This window comes from Vicia villosa, unplaced genomic scaffold, assembly GCF_029867415.1.
Source record: "Vicia villosa cultivar HV-30 ecotype Madison, WI unplaced genomic scaffold, Vvil1.0 ctg.001290F_1_1, whole genome shotgun sequence".
Lineage (NCBI taxonomy): Eukaryota > Viridiplantae > Streptophyta > Magnoliopsida > Fabales > Fabaceae > Vicia > Vicia villosa.
This window is the reverse complement of record NW_026705562.1, coordinates 514,317-526,580: the sequence shown is the minus strand read 5'-3', so window position 1 is coordinate 526,580 and position 12,264 is coordinate 514,317. Positions and strand designations below refer to the sequence as shown.

Genomic DNA, 12,264 nt, shown 5'->3' with positions numbered 1-12,264 from the left:
TAGAATATAAAACAATTGATTAAATTTTGTATTTTATAAAATTGGTGGTTAAAATACTTTCTAAATATGAATACATAAAATTTATGTTAAATTATTTTTTTAGTAAAGAAATCATGATTAAAATTAAGAGACTAAATAATAAATTACTTATACTAAGATATAAAAAATATTATAAATTCATTAAAAAATTATAGTTGTCAAATAAATTTGTCTTTAAAATATAAATTTGTAAACTATATAAAGCACAAACTATAAGTTTATCATATTAAAACAAAGGAAACATAATTCAAAACCATAATCTATTGTGAGCATTGGTAGATAGTACAAAGAAATCACATAGTTCAAACAAAATTCACTGATTTCAATAAATTACAGAAGAGCAAATAGTCTTTACATATTAGTGTCAAACAATTCCATTCCAGCAGGCTCCCGTCTCAATGACACTCATCCACTCATACTCATGAGCATAGCAAAGGTGTGGTACCTGCAAAGACTCCGACGATCTAGTTAGTTATGAATTCATAATTATTTTGGAACCTTAAAATGAGCCGAGCCAATGACAAATCTCTGCAACCACATTGAAGGAAAACCAGTTCAGAAAATAACTATTATTTTAATATTCACCGACCTCTTCCAAGTTATCTTCCTACAAAATTCACAAAACAGTAACAGTGTAAACATTGAAAAGTCATTAAGCTCACTACAAGAAGACCAACAATAAGCCCCTAAGACAAGTCAAGAAGGTTTCACATTTTATGTTGAGCAGGAGCAAGTCAAATGAGGCAACCAGAAGAACATCACTTTTAATGACCTCAAGACTGATTTTGTCATATAATGGGACATATGTTACTGCACACTGTTACAAACCTGAAAACACCAAATTCTGAATCAAATCACTAAAGTACTAATGCAATAATTAATAACGCTAATTGTATCATATTCTAACATGTTTTAACATACTAAATATAGTTCCTTAACTGTAATTTTCCTTACGGAGATAAAGTGCTATACCTCCATTGCGAATATCCATTCCGGACAATTGGATCCATTTATGCCACAACAGTCACCATTTTGCCACAAAAAACTTGAAAGAAAACCACCTAGCAAAGAAATACTACACTAATTTTTAATTATGTTTCATTACGAAAGCTTATGACATCCCAAGAACTAACAATCTAAACTATTTTCTCCAATACTTGTATGTTTGTTTAATAATTTATTAAATATAAGTTTATTCAATTCAAAATATAATTTATTTACTTCTAGCTATATAAATAAATAAATCAATTGAGTCAATCTCATCATATATTTATAGAGCTTTTGAAATGAGCTAACATACAAAATTAAAGACCTGTTGAAAAAATAATTTGTTAAAAGTTAGTTCCTACTAAAACCAAACTAAAACAACCAAAAAGCTCCCCTACTTTATTAGGTTGTTTTGAGTGATACACTATCCTGCAGGTTCAGATTACAGAAGAGCAATGTTGCCTTGCTTATATATGACAAGTTAGGATCGAGAGTAAGCATGTGGAATTATCACAGTGGTGGTACAATGGGTAGATCTAACAAAGAACAAAGAGAAAATTGATTCAACATTTAAGGATCGCGAGACTGACACTGTTAGTATTCAGAGAATTCAAGATGAGCTGAAAACAATGGAGATTTGGGAAGTCGTCCAAAGGAAGATTTTAAAAGACTAAAAGTGCGGCTTGGACGTCCAACGAAATTATCCATATCTCCCCAACATCAGAGATCATTCAACAGATCAGTGTGTTAGAGTCAGCAAACATTAGGTTAAAACAGGAAACTAAAACCGATACACTACAACCGCCAGCAGTTAAGAACGAAATAAAGGAATTAAACATGGTGATTTCTTTAGGAAAGGAAGAGAGGTCAAAGAAGGTAGTTCTGGAAGATATCGCCATCATTCAGGAATCGTGGAACCCGTCTCAGAAGGAGGACACGACGTTTACGCCATATGGCTCAAAGAATTAAAAAAAAAAACGACAAGCCTCTAGGAGCGAAGAAATACCCGGTCCCAGGAGCGACGGAATCACTAGAGAACTTGTATCGAAATTAATTTTCTTGAGGAGCCTCCCAAGTTGCAGCTGCAGGGACATGGGAGGCCTAAAGGGCATCTTTTTCATTAGCTTCGTTGAATTCTTAGATAAAATTTGCAGCATTGCTGACAATAGCCGAAGGCATGAAATTCTGGTTTTCAAAAAATGACTTGGTTCTCGCCCCCAAAGTAATGAGCATAAAAGCTGGGAAACAAAGATACTTACAAAGTAATGAGTTGGTACTTATTTATGCCAAATTTTCATGCTATATTTACTTTATCCAACTATACCCACATTCCCCAATTATCATATGCTTCCTGCATCGAGTACTTTCCCATCCTTTCCACCACATCCTCCTCTCATTGAAACAGGGCCCTTCTCCATTCCCTGTCACATATGCCAATACCCAAGTTTGAATGTATCACTCACCGTTGCCCCCGCTTATAAAGTCTACGAATATGGTCTTTCTATGCCACATCTTTGCCTAGCACCAGTAGTATTTAAATCTTGTGTTCCTTTCTCAATTTCTTTAACATCTTACCGCTAAATAAAATCACTTCTTTTGTTCCTTCTCAGTCATCATACACACAATGTTTAATTGCCAATATGCCAAACCACAAACTTCGTTTTTTTAAATTCAACCTCCAAAGCTATTACTTAAGAATGCTAAGTTGGAAGCTCTCAAATTTTATATTCCATTAGTTTGCTTCAGCGTCGATTAGCTGATTCACTAGGGGTCCCCAAATTTATATTTGAGGCATGACTCCACACTTCAAACTCAGCCTGACCCGAGAACCAGTTGTCGCCCAAATTTCTTGTCTCTGCCCATTTCCAATGTTTCAGAAGGCCTCCATGTCAATGACACTCATCCACTCATAGATGGGTTGAATACCGGACCGTGCTTACATTAGGGTAGACCGAAGACAACTTCTGTTCTTGAACACTCTAGCAGCTTATTAAGCATAACCAGCAGTCCAAATCAAAGGTAAACTTCCTACCACATTTTTGAGATGTTGGTTTTCCTTTATGTTTGATCATACTCATTAGCATAGCAAAAAGGTGTACCTGCAAAGACTCCGACGATCAAGTTAGTAATGAATTCAAAATTATTTTGGGAAATAAAACAACATACTACCTTAAATATCCTCCAGCAGATCATGACAAGTTCACAATTGCATAGTAAAAATAATAATTGAGAAAGATTATGCATAGCATCGGTATATTAAGTCAACTAGTAAAGCTGAGAGCAATGACAAATCCCTGCAACCACATTGAAGGAAAACTACAATTCAGAAAACATGAAGGATATCTTTTACCCAAAGTCCCAATAAAATGATTTTGGAAGTCATACATTTGTAATCATATCCACTAATTGTGAAGTTCTTGTAGGACTAGCCAGTCTCCTCAAGAACAATCAAACACAATTTTGGTGATGGGACTCCACAAAATCAAAGCACATAACCACCCTTACCAGTATAAAAAAACAAAGTGCTAGAAATAGCTTAAAACAATATTTGTGCAATTTATCTGAATGGGAACAAAAACAGCAAAAAGGATCACAAGGAAATGGTTAGGCCATAGAATAATGGCTTATATGTTTTAATAAAAACATACCTTACACAAATCCATCTTCATAATTATTTTTGGAACCTTAAAATGAGTTGAGCCAATGACAAATCCCTGCAACCACATTGACGGAAAACCACTTCAGAAAATATGAAGGATGTCCTTTACCCAAAGTCCCAATAAAATGACTTTGTAAGTCATACAACTGTAATCATATCAAGTAACTGCAAAGTTCTTCAACAATTTCACATGGTTCAGTATGAATTTATCAATAATAACTCAGTTAGGTACGAAAAGTTTGTGCAGTTACTGCCTCTACAGCTCCGCCAATAAAGTGAAATAATTATATACCTCCATAAATTATGTATATTAATTAAAGCTCCTAACACAAGGAAAATGTCACATACATTTGCTCCCTTGGCGGGGCCTGAAATAATGAAATAAAACAATGGAAGAAATAATCTAAAGCCAAACTCAAACATAATCAAATGACCATTCATGAAGTAATAATTGAAATAGAATCAATATCATAACATCAACATTAGCATGTATGCGTTCTATAGGACATAAACGGAAACATGATTGATTACCATATGAAAGATATGTGCGGAAAACAATTTAACTGTTCTATCACAGTAAGTGCAACGGCATAATAGATAATAACTATTATTTTAATATTCACCGACCTCTTCCGAGTTATCTTCCTACAAAATTCACAAAACATTAACAGTGTAAACATTGAATAGTAATTAAGCTCACTACAAGAAGACCAACAAAAAGCCCCTAAGACAAGTCAAGAAGTTTTCAAATCAAGAAAAGGTTTCACATTTTATGTTGAGCACAAGCAAATCAAAAGAGGCAAACAGAAGAACATCACCTTTAATGACCTCAAGAATAGCAAGGGTGTGGTACCTGCAATGTCTCCGACAATTAAGTTAGTTATGGATTCAAAATAATGTTGGGAAATCAAAAAATATAACCAACAATGCACAATCAAATGATAATAACTGAGAAAGATTAACCATAAAATATAACCGTTACAGGGTATATTAATTCAATCATGTATAATTAACTATAAATGCTAAGTAAGATATTATCATTTTATTCTAAAGGCTTATTCAAGTAAGATATTGTCTGAAAAAATTCTAAGTAAGATATTTTCTGAAAGATCAATTAGAAAGAAAAAAAAAAAGAATTATCTGATAAACTAGTACAACAACTATTGTGTGCAAGCAGATGCTCATTCTCTAATTAGCTTGACTACTTATCTCTTAGACTTCAGTTAGCTTGGGCAGAAGCTTTAGCCTCCGAAGATGTACCAATTGAATGCTCTGTTGCGTCAACGCCTTCATTTGTAACCTCAAATGCTGGCTCTCCCTATCAAATATGACAAAAACGAACAGTGAAACAAAAAACAAAGTCAAGTAGTATTCCAGCACAATATTTGTGCAGTAGTTATAACAAAACAATCACTTTGCAAATGTCGTAAAAACCAAAGGAAAAGAGGCAAACACAAGAACATTTACCTGTAATGACCTGAAGACTAATTTTGATCTATTCACGACATGAGCATTTACGCGTAATTTCCCATCCTTTCCACCAGTACTAAGTTTCCACAGCTGAACTCATTTCCTCTCCATCACATCCTCCTCAAATTGAAATAGGGCCATTCTCCATTCCCATTCACATATGCCAATACCCAAGTTTGAATGTATCACTCACCGTTGCCCCCGCTTATAAAGTCTAAGAATATGGTCTTTCTATGCCACATCTTATTAAGCATAACCAGCAGCCCAAATCAAAGGTAAACTTCCTACCACGTTTTTGAGATGTTGGTTTTCCTTTATGTTTGATCATACTCATTAGCATAGCAAAAAGGTGTGGTACCTGCAAAGACTCCGACGATCAAGTTAGTAATGAATTCAAAATCATTTTGGGAAATAAAACAACATACTACCTTAGATATCCTCCAGCAGATCATGACAAGTTCACAATTGCATAGTAAAAATAATAATTGAGAAAGATTATCCAAAGCATTGGTATATTAAGTCAACTAGTAAAGCCGAGAGCAACGACAAATCCCTGCAACCACATTGAAGGAAAACTACAATTCAGAAAACATGAAGGATATCTTTTACCCAAAGTCCCAATAAAATGATTTTGGAAGTCATACATCTGTAATCATATCCAGTAATTCTGAAGTTCTTGTAGGACTAGCCAGTCTCCTCAAGAAAAATCAAACACAATTTGGTGATGGGACTCCACAAAATCAAAGCACATAACCACCCTTACCAGTATAAAAAAAGAAATCGCCATTGATAGCTCAAAACAATATTTGTGCAATTTATCTGACTGGGAACAAAAACAGCAAAAAGGATCACAAGGAAATGGTTAGGCCATAGAATAATGGCTTATATGTTTTAAAAACATAGCTTACACAAATCCATCTTCAGTTATATTAATCAGGCCTCTACCAAAGTAAAACAACAAGCATGATTAATTGAGTAGAAAAGGCCAAAGTGCAATTTTGGAGTTGTGAAACATACTAATAATCACCATTGATTAAATGCTAGAGCAGAATCCTCAAACAAAAATCACTGATTTTGTGAATTAGTTTTTGTGGTATATAAATAAATTGGTAAAGAACTTGTAAGACTACACTATGCTGCTAGTACAGATTACACAAGCGCAATGTTGCCTACTATATATATATTGAAGATCACAAGCACTGCAAACCAGGTAGAGGCTGAGAGCAACACATATAATCCTATCAACAGAAGTTCAACATCCAAAAATACACAAATCAACAACATAAGCATGTTCTAGAGATGAGTAGAGATTTTACAAAACAGGTGGAGGATGTGGCACGTATAACTCAACACCAGCAAGAAACCATCAGTTATACTAAGTAACAGGAATACAATGAGCAACAAGGCACAAATCTATACCAGGAGCATGATTTTGAGAAAATCGAAGATGTTGGTAAGCAGGTAGAGGAAGTGTTACAGAGAAATCAACAACAGTTGAGCATTAGTCATACTACACAACATGAATCCAAAATTCAACAAGGCACAAATTAACACCAGGAGCCGGAATTCGAGAACCTCAGTGCTACATATAAATCAACATCAGCAGATCAATAGTATTCATACTCAACAGGAATGCAAAAACAGGAGAATTACTCAGACCAGATCCAAGACAATGCACAGCAGGTTATAAATCAACAGCAGGAGCTCAACACAACTGCTACAAAGGAGGAAAGTAAGGAAACAAGTAAACAACAGGAGCATGCCCCACCTCATCTCAGAGGGATGGCACAACAGATTGAGTATGATCCACAAATAATACATCAACAAGGTTTCAGCAGAGAACTTCATCAGCATGAGGGATATAAACGACAAGTCAGGATCGAGGGTAAAGAGAAAATTGATCCAAAATTTAAGGATCACGAAACTGATAGTGTTAGTATTCAGGGAATTCTAGATGAGCTGAAAACAATGGAGATTTGGGAAGTCGTCCAAAGGAAGAATTTCAAAGACAAAAATTAGTGCGGCTTGGACATCCAACGATATTATTCATATCTCCCCTACATCAGAAACTAATTTAACAGATCAAGTGTTACTGTGTTAGAGTCATCAAACATTAGGGTAAAACAGGAAACTAAAACTGATACACTACAATAGCCAGCAGTTAAGAATGAAATAAAGGAATTAAACATGGTGATTTCTTTGGGAAAGGAAGAGAGGTCAAAGAAGGTAGTTCTGGATGATATCGCCATCATTCAGGAATTTTGGAACCCGTCTCAGAAGGAGGACACGATGTTTACGCCATATGTCTTAAAGAATTAAAAAAAAAGAAAGAAGAAACAACGAGCTTCTAAGAGCGAAGGACTAACTTATAGTACCCGGTCCTAGGAGCGATGGAATCACTTTGTATCAACATTCATTTTCTTGAGAAGCCCCCCAAGTTGAAGCTGCAGGTACATGGGAGGCTTAAGGGGCATCTTTTTCATTAGCTTTGTTGAATTCTTAGATAAAAAATTCAGCATTGTTGGCAAAAACCGAAGGCATGAAATTCTGGTTTTCAAAAAATGACTTGGTTCTTGCCTCCCAAAGTAATAAGCATGAAAGTTGGGAAACAAAGATATCTTACAAATAATGAGTTGGTACTGATTTATGCCAAATCTTCAGCCTGGTTAATGATAAACTCCACAGCATTAGGACCTGTTTATGCATCAATACGAAACATTTATCAAACTTTAAGTTTCTAAATTCAATAAATATTAAAAGTAAGTTTATTTAGATTTAGGAAAGGTACAAAAACACAAACTGTGTCATATAATGGGACATATGTTACCACATACTGTTACAAACCTGGAAACACCACATTCTGAATCAAATCACTAAAGTACTAACGCAATAATTAATAATGCTAATCGTATCATATCATATTCTAACATGTTTAAGATACTAAATAGTTCCTCAATTGTAATTTTCCTTACAAAGATAAAGTGCTATACCTCCGTTGTGATCATCCATTCCGGACAATTGGATCCATTTATGCCGCAACAGTCACCTTGTGATACAAAAAACAAAAGCTAGTTATATTAATTACATAAATTTATGAATATTTAGTATAGTAAGTTAATAGAACAAGAACAGTTACAGGACTGACACTGCCGCTCTTCATGGCGGAACCGATTCAGATAACAGCATCATAAGCCTCTTCAAATGTGACCCATTGATAGAAACCAACCTGCAAATTCAATTGAGTTCTTACATAATTTTACATAATTCAAAGCAAAATTTATTTTATACCCAACAAATGTAACATAAATAAAATATTGATGGAAATAAATGTGTCCATTAATATTATTTTATTCTAAAGGCTAATTCAAGTAAGATATTGTCTGAAAAAAATTCTAAGATATTGTCTGAAAGATCAATTAGAAAAAAAAAATGAATAATCTGATAAACTAGTACAACAACTATTGTGTGTAAGCAGATGCTCATTCTCTAATTAGCTTGACTACTTATCTCTTAGCTTTCAGTTTGCTTGGGCAGAAGCTTTAGTCTCCGAAGATGTACCAATTGAATGCCCTGTTGCGTCAACGCCTTCAATTGTAACCTCAAATGCTGGCTCTCCCTATCAAATATGACCAAAACAAACAGTGAAACTAAAAACAAAGTCAATCATGCATGATCACTCAAGATGTTTCTTGCACTAGTTAATACTAACATGCAACCTCATATGAAAATAAGTCAAGTTTTACATTACATGTAATTTATACATGCTATAATGACATCAAACATTTTCACCCAACATATGAAAATAAGTCGAGATGTTTTACCGAAGGAACTAGTTGTGACCCAACATTTTCACCCTCTGCCATTTCCAATGTTCCAGCAGGCTCCCGTGTCAATGACACTGGCATGGCAAAGGTGTGGTACCTGCAAAGACTCCGACTATCTAGTTAGTTATGAATTCAAAATTATTTTGGAAAATAAAACAAAATACTACCTTAAAATGAGCTGAGCCTATGACAAATCCCTGCAACCACATTGAAGGAAAACCACTTAAGAAAATATGAAGGATGTCCTTTACCCGAAGTCCCAATAAAATGACTTTGCAAGTCATACAACTGTAATCATATCAAGTAACTGCAAAGTTCTTCAACAATTTCACATGGTCCAGTACGAAATTATCAATAATAACTCAATTAAGTACAGAAAATTTGTGCAGTTACTGCCTCTAGCATGTATGCATTATATAGAACATAAACGGAAACATGATGGATTACCATATGAAAGATATGAGCGGGAAAACAATTTAATTGTTCTATCACAGTAAGTTCAACGGCATAATAGATAATAACTATTTTAATATTCACCGACCTCTTCCGAGTTATCTTCCTACAAAATTCACAAAACATTAACAATGTAAACATTGAAAAGTAATTAAGCTCACTACAAGAAGACCAACAAAAAGCCCCTAAGACAAGTCAAGAAGGTTTCACATTTTATGTTGAGCACAAGCAAGTCAAATGAGGCAACCAGAAGAACATCACCTTTAATGACCTCAAGACTGATTTTGATATATTCATGACAAGATCATAGCAAGGGTGTGGTACCTGCAAAGCCTCCGACGATCAAGTTAGTTATGGATTCAAAATAATGTTGGGAAATAAAAAAATATAACCAACAATGCACAATCAAATGATAATAATTGAGAAAGATTAACCATAAAATATAACCGTTCTATCGAAACTTCAGCTTGGTTAATGATAAACTCCACATCATTAGGACCTGTTTATGCATACATTTATCAAAATTTAAGTTTCTAAATTCAATAAATATTAAAAGTAAGTTTATTCTAAAGTCTAATTCAAGTAAGATATTGTCTGAAAAAATTCTAAGTAAGATATTGTCTGAAAGATCAATTAGAAAAAAAAAAAGAATTATCTGATAAACTAGTACACCAACTATTGTGTATAAGCAGATGCTCATTCTCTAATTAGCTTGACTACTTATCTCTTAGCTACCAGTTTGCTTGGGCAGAAGATTTAGCCTCCGAAGATGTACCAACTGAATGCCCTGTTGCGTCAACGCCTTCATTTGTAACCTCAAAGCTGGTTCTCCATATCGAATATGACCAAAACAAACAGTGAAACAAAAAACAAAGTCAAGTAGCATTCCGGCATAATATTCGTGCAGTATTTATAACAAAACAACAGCTCCGCCAATGTCGTAAAAACCAAAGGAAAAGAGGCAAATACAAGAACATTTACCTGTAATGACCTGAAGACTAATTTTGATCTATTCACGACATGAGCATATCAATGTTGTGCCCGTGGTACCTTCCTGCAAAGACTCTGACAATCCAGTGAGATTCATGACATGAAAAGACACTATGAAAAACATTTTAGACTAAACAAAAGATGGAAAATAGCAAGACATGATGGAATAAGCATAAAAGAGTGACACTGACCTTTATGGAAAGTATGTGAAAAAGGAAAAAGAACAGAAGAAGTTACCAACAGAGTTAGAGTGAATTACTTTCTATGATTGCAACCTGAAGTTATGTAAGAAATGAGTGGGATAGACAATTTAATTGTTAAATAACAGGTAGTGCAATGCAACAACATAAGAGATGAAACCACCTTGCAAATCAATAAGAGGAAAACACAAGAACATTACCTGTAATGACCTGATGACTGATTCAAAATAACATACCTGCCGGATGATCAAGGATGCACAAACTCAAAATCAATTGAAAGGAATGAGTTGTTACTATCTAAATGACATCAAGATTGTGACTTTTCTCTTTCTTTCAGCATCCATGGCTTCTTGGGTTTTGTTAATGAGACGACAGAGTTCTAAACGCATCTCACCAAGTTCAATAATTTCATCCATGAGTTGCAACCGTTTTTTGATTGGTGAGGGAGTATGACGAGGTGATAATGTGAGCATTTGAGGAATCTCATCCAAAAACGGTAGCTTTCTTATCTTATTAGGTTTTGGCGCCGAAGGGGAAAACTCTATCTTTCTTTTCTTAGTAGGATTTGGTGAATCCATCGGAAGAGAGATTGAGAATGATAAAGATCGAGAAAGTAGAAGAGAACAGAGAAAGAGTGAGAGCGACAAAGATTGAGAATGACAAAGATTGAGAAAGACAAAGATTATCGGAGAGATCGAAACAATGCTGTTCTGTTGTATACTTATAATGTTTGGCGGATTAGGGCGCAACGGTCACTTTAATGATTCGCGGGGATTAATTAAGGCGGTGCTAAAACAACCACTCCTATTGGATTTTGTTTTTATAATTAATAAAGTGTCCACTTTTACAATTTATTCTTATTATTGAAATATTCTCTGCTTTTATTACATACAAGAATTTCTTTTTTACTTTTTCAGAGAAATTATTTATTATAATAAGATTTATTCTGTCATTAAATTAGGCTTAATTAATGATGATACCCTTTTAACTCAATTTTAGATTTCACTTTAATCTTTTATCTTTTATGTAATAAATGTTATACATTAGTATTAGTCTCTTAAACATTGTTCTGTTAATCTATTTGGTTTTTTTTTTTTTAAATTTTGTGAAGACACCTTAACTTTCGCATATGTGTCATGACAAGAAGTCAATTGTTAAAAAGCTAAGTCAGCATATTGTTAGTATGAGATTTTCAGCTCAAACATGTTTGACAAAAATAGGGATGTGAGATAAATGTAAAGCATAAATGTAGATGGTCAAATCATGTGTTCAATGCCAGAGATTCAACATTAAGCAAATGGATTCTCGACAAAGGTAGTTGGAGGGCCTGAAGTTGTTTTTCGACAATAGTTAGTGGTGTTGCAACAGTTCAAGGATTGAAGACACGTGGAAGCATAATAGAGGACAAAGACCATGTAATAGTCTACTGTCGAATTTCGATAAGTTAATTGTTGTTGACGATTGTTGATGTACACAGTATATAAGTAGTTTTCGTTTATGTAACAAAGTTACACAATTTTCATTATTATTCACTATAGAATTCAAACATCCATGTCATAAAGATAATAGAATTTGTGAGAAATGTATGAATCTGCGTCCCACTTTTAATTCAAACAAATTCATTACAAGGGTGGCCGTGTTA

General features: G+C 34.2%; 1 long non-coding RNA gene across 2 annotated transcripts; it reads right to left on the bottom strand.

Moving 5' to 3' along the window:
- Positions 1-282: 282 nt before the first annotated feature.
- LOC131634410 (uncharacterized) lies at positions 283-11,331 on the bottom strand. Of its 2 annotated transcripts, XR_009293539.1 has the most exons (7): positions 10,414-11,331; positions 9,147-10,260; positions 8,977-9,076; positions 8,292-8,771; positions 8,146-8,201; positions 5,153-7,849; positions 283-5,003 (listed from the first exon to the last, which is right to left on the bottom strand). It is a non-coding gene; the product is annotated as an uncharacterized LOC131634410 (long non-coding RNA). The 2 variants fall into 2 exon arrangements; XR_009293538.1 differs by having other exon boundaries at positions 8,977-10,254.
- Positions 11,332-12,264: the final 933 nt, after the last annotated feature.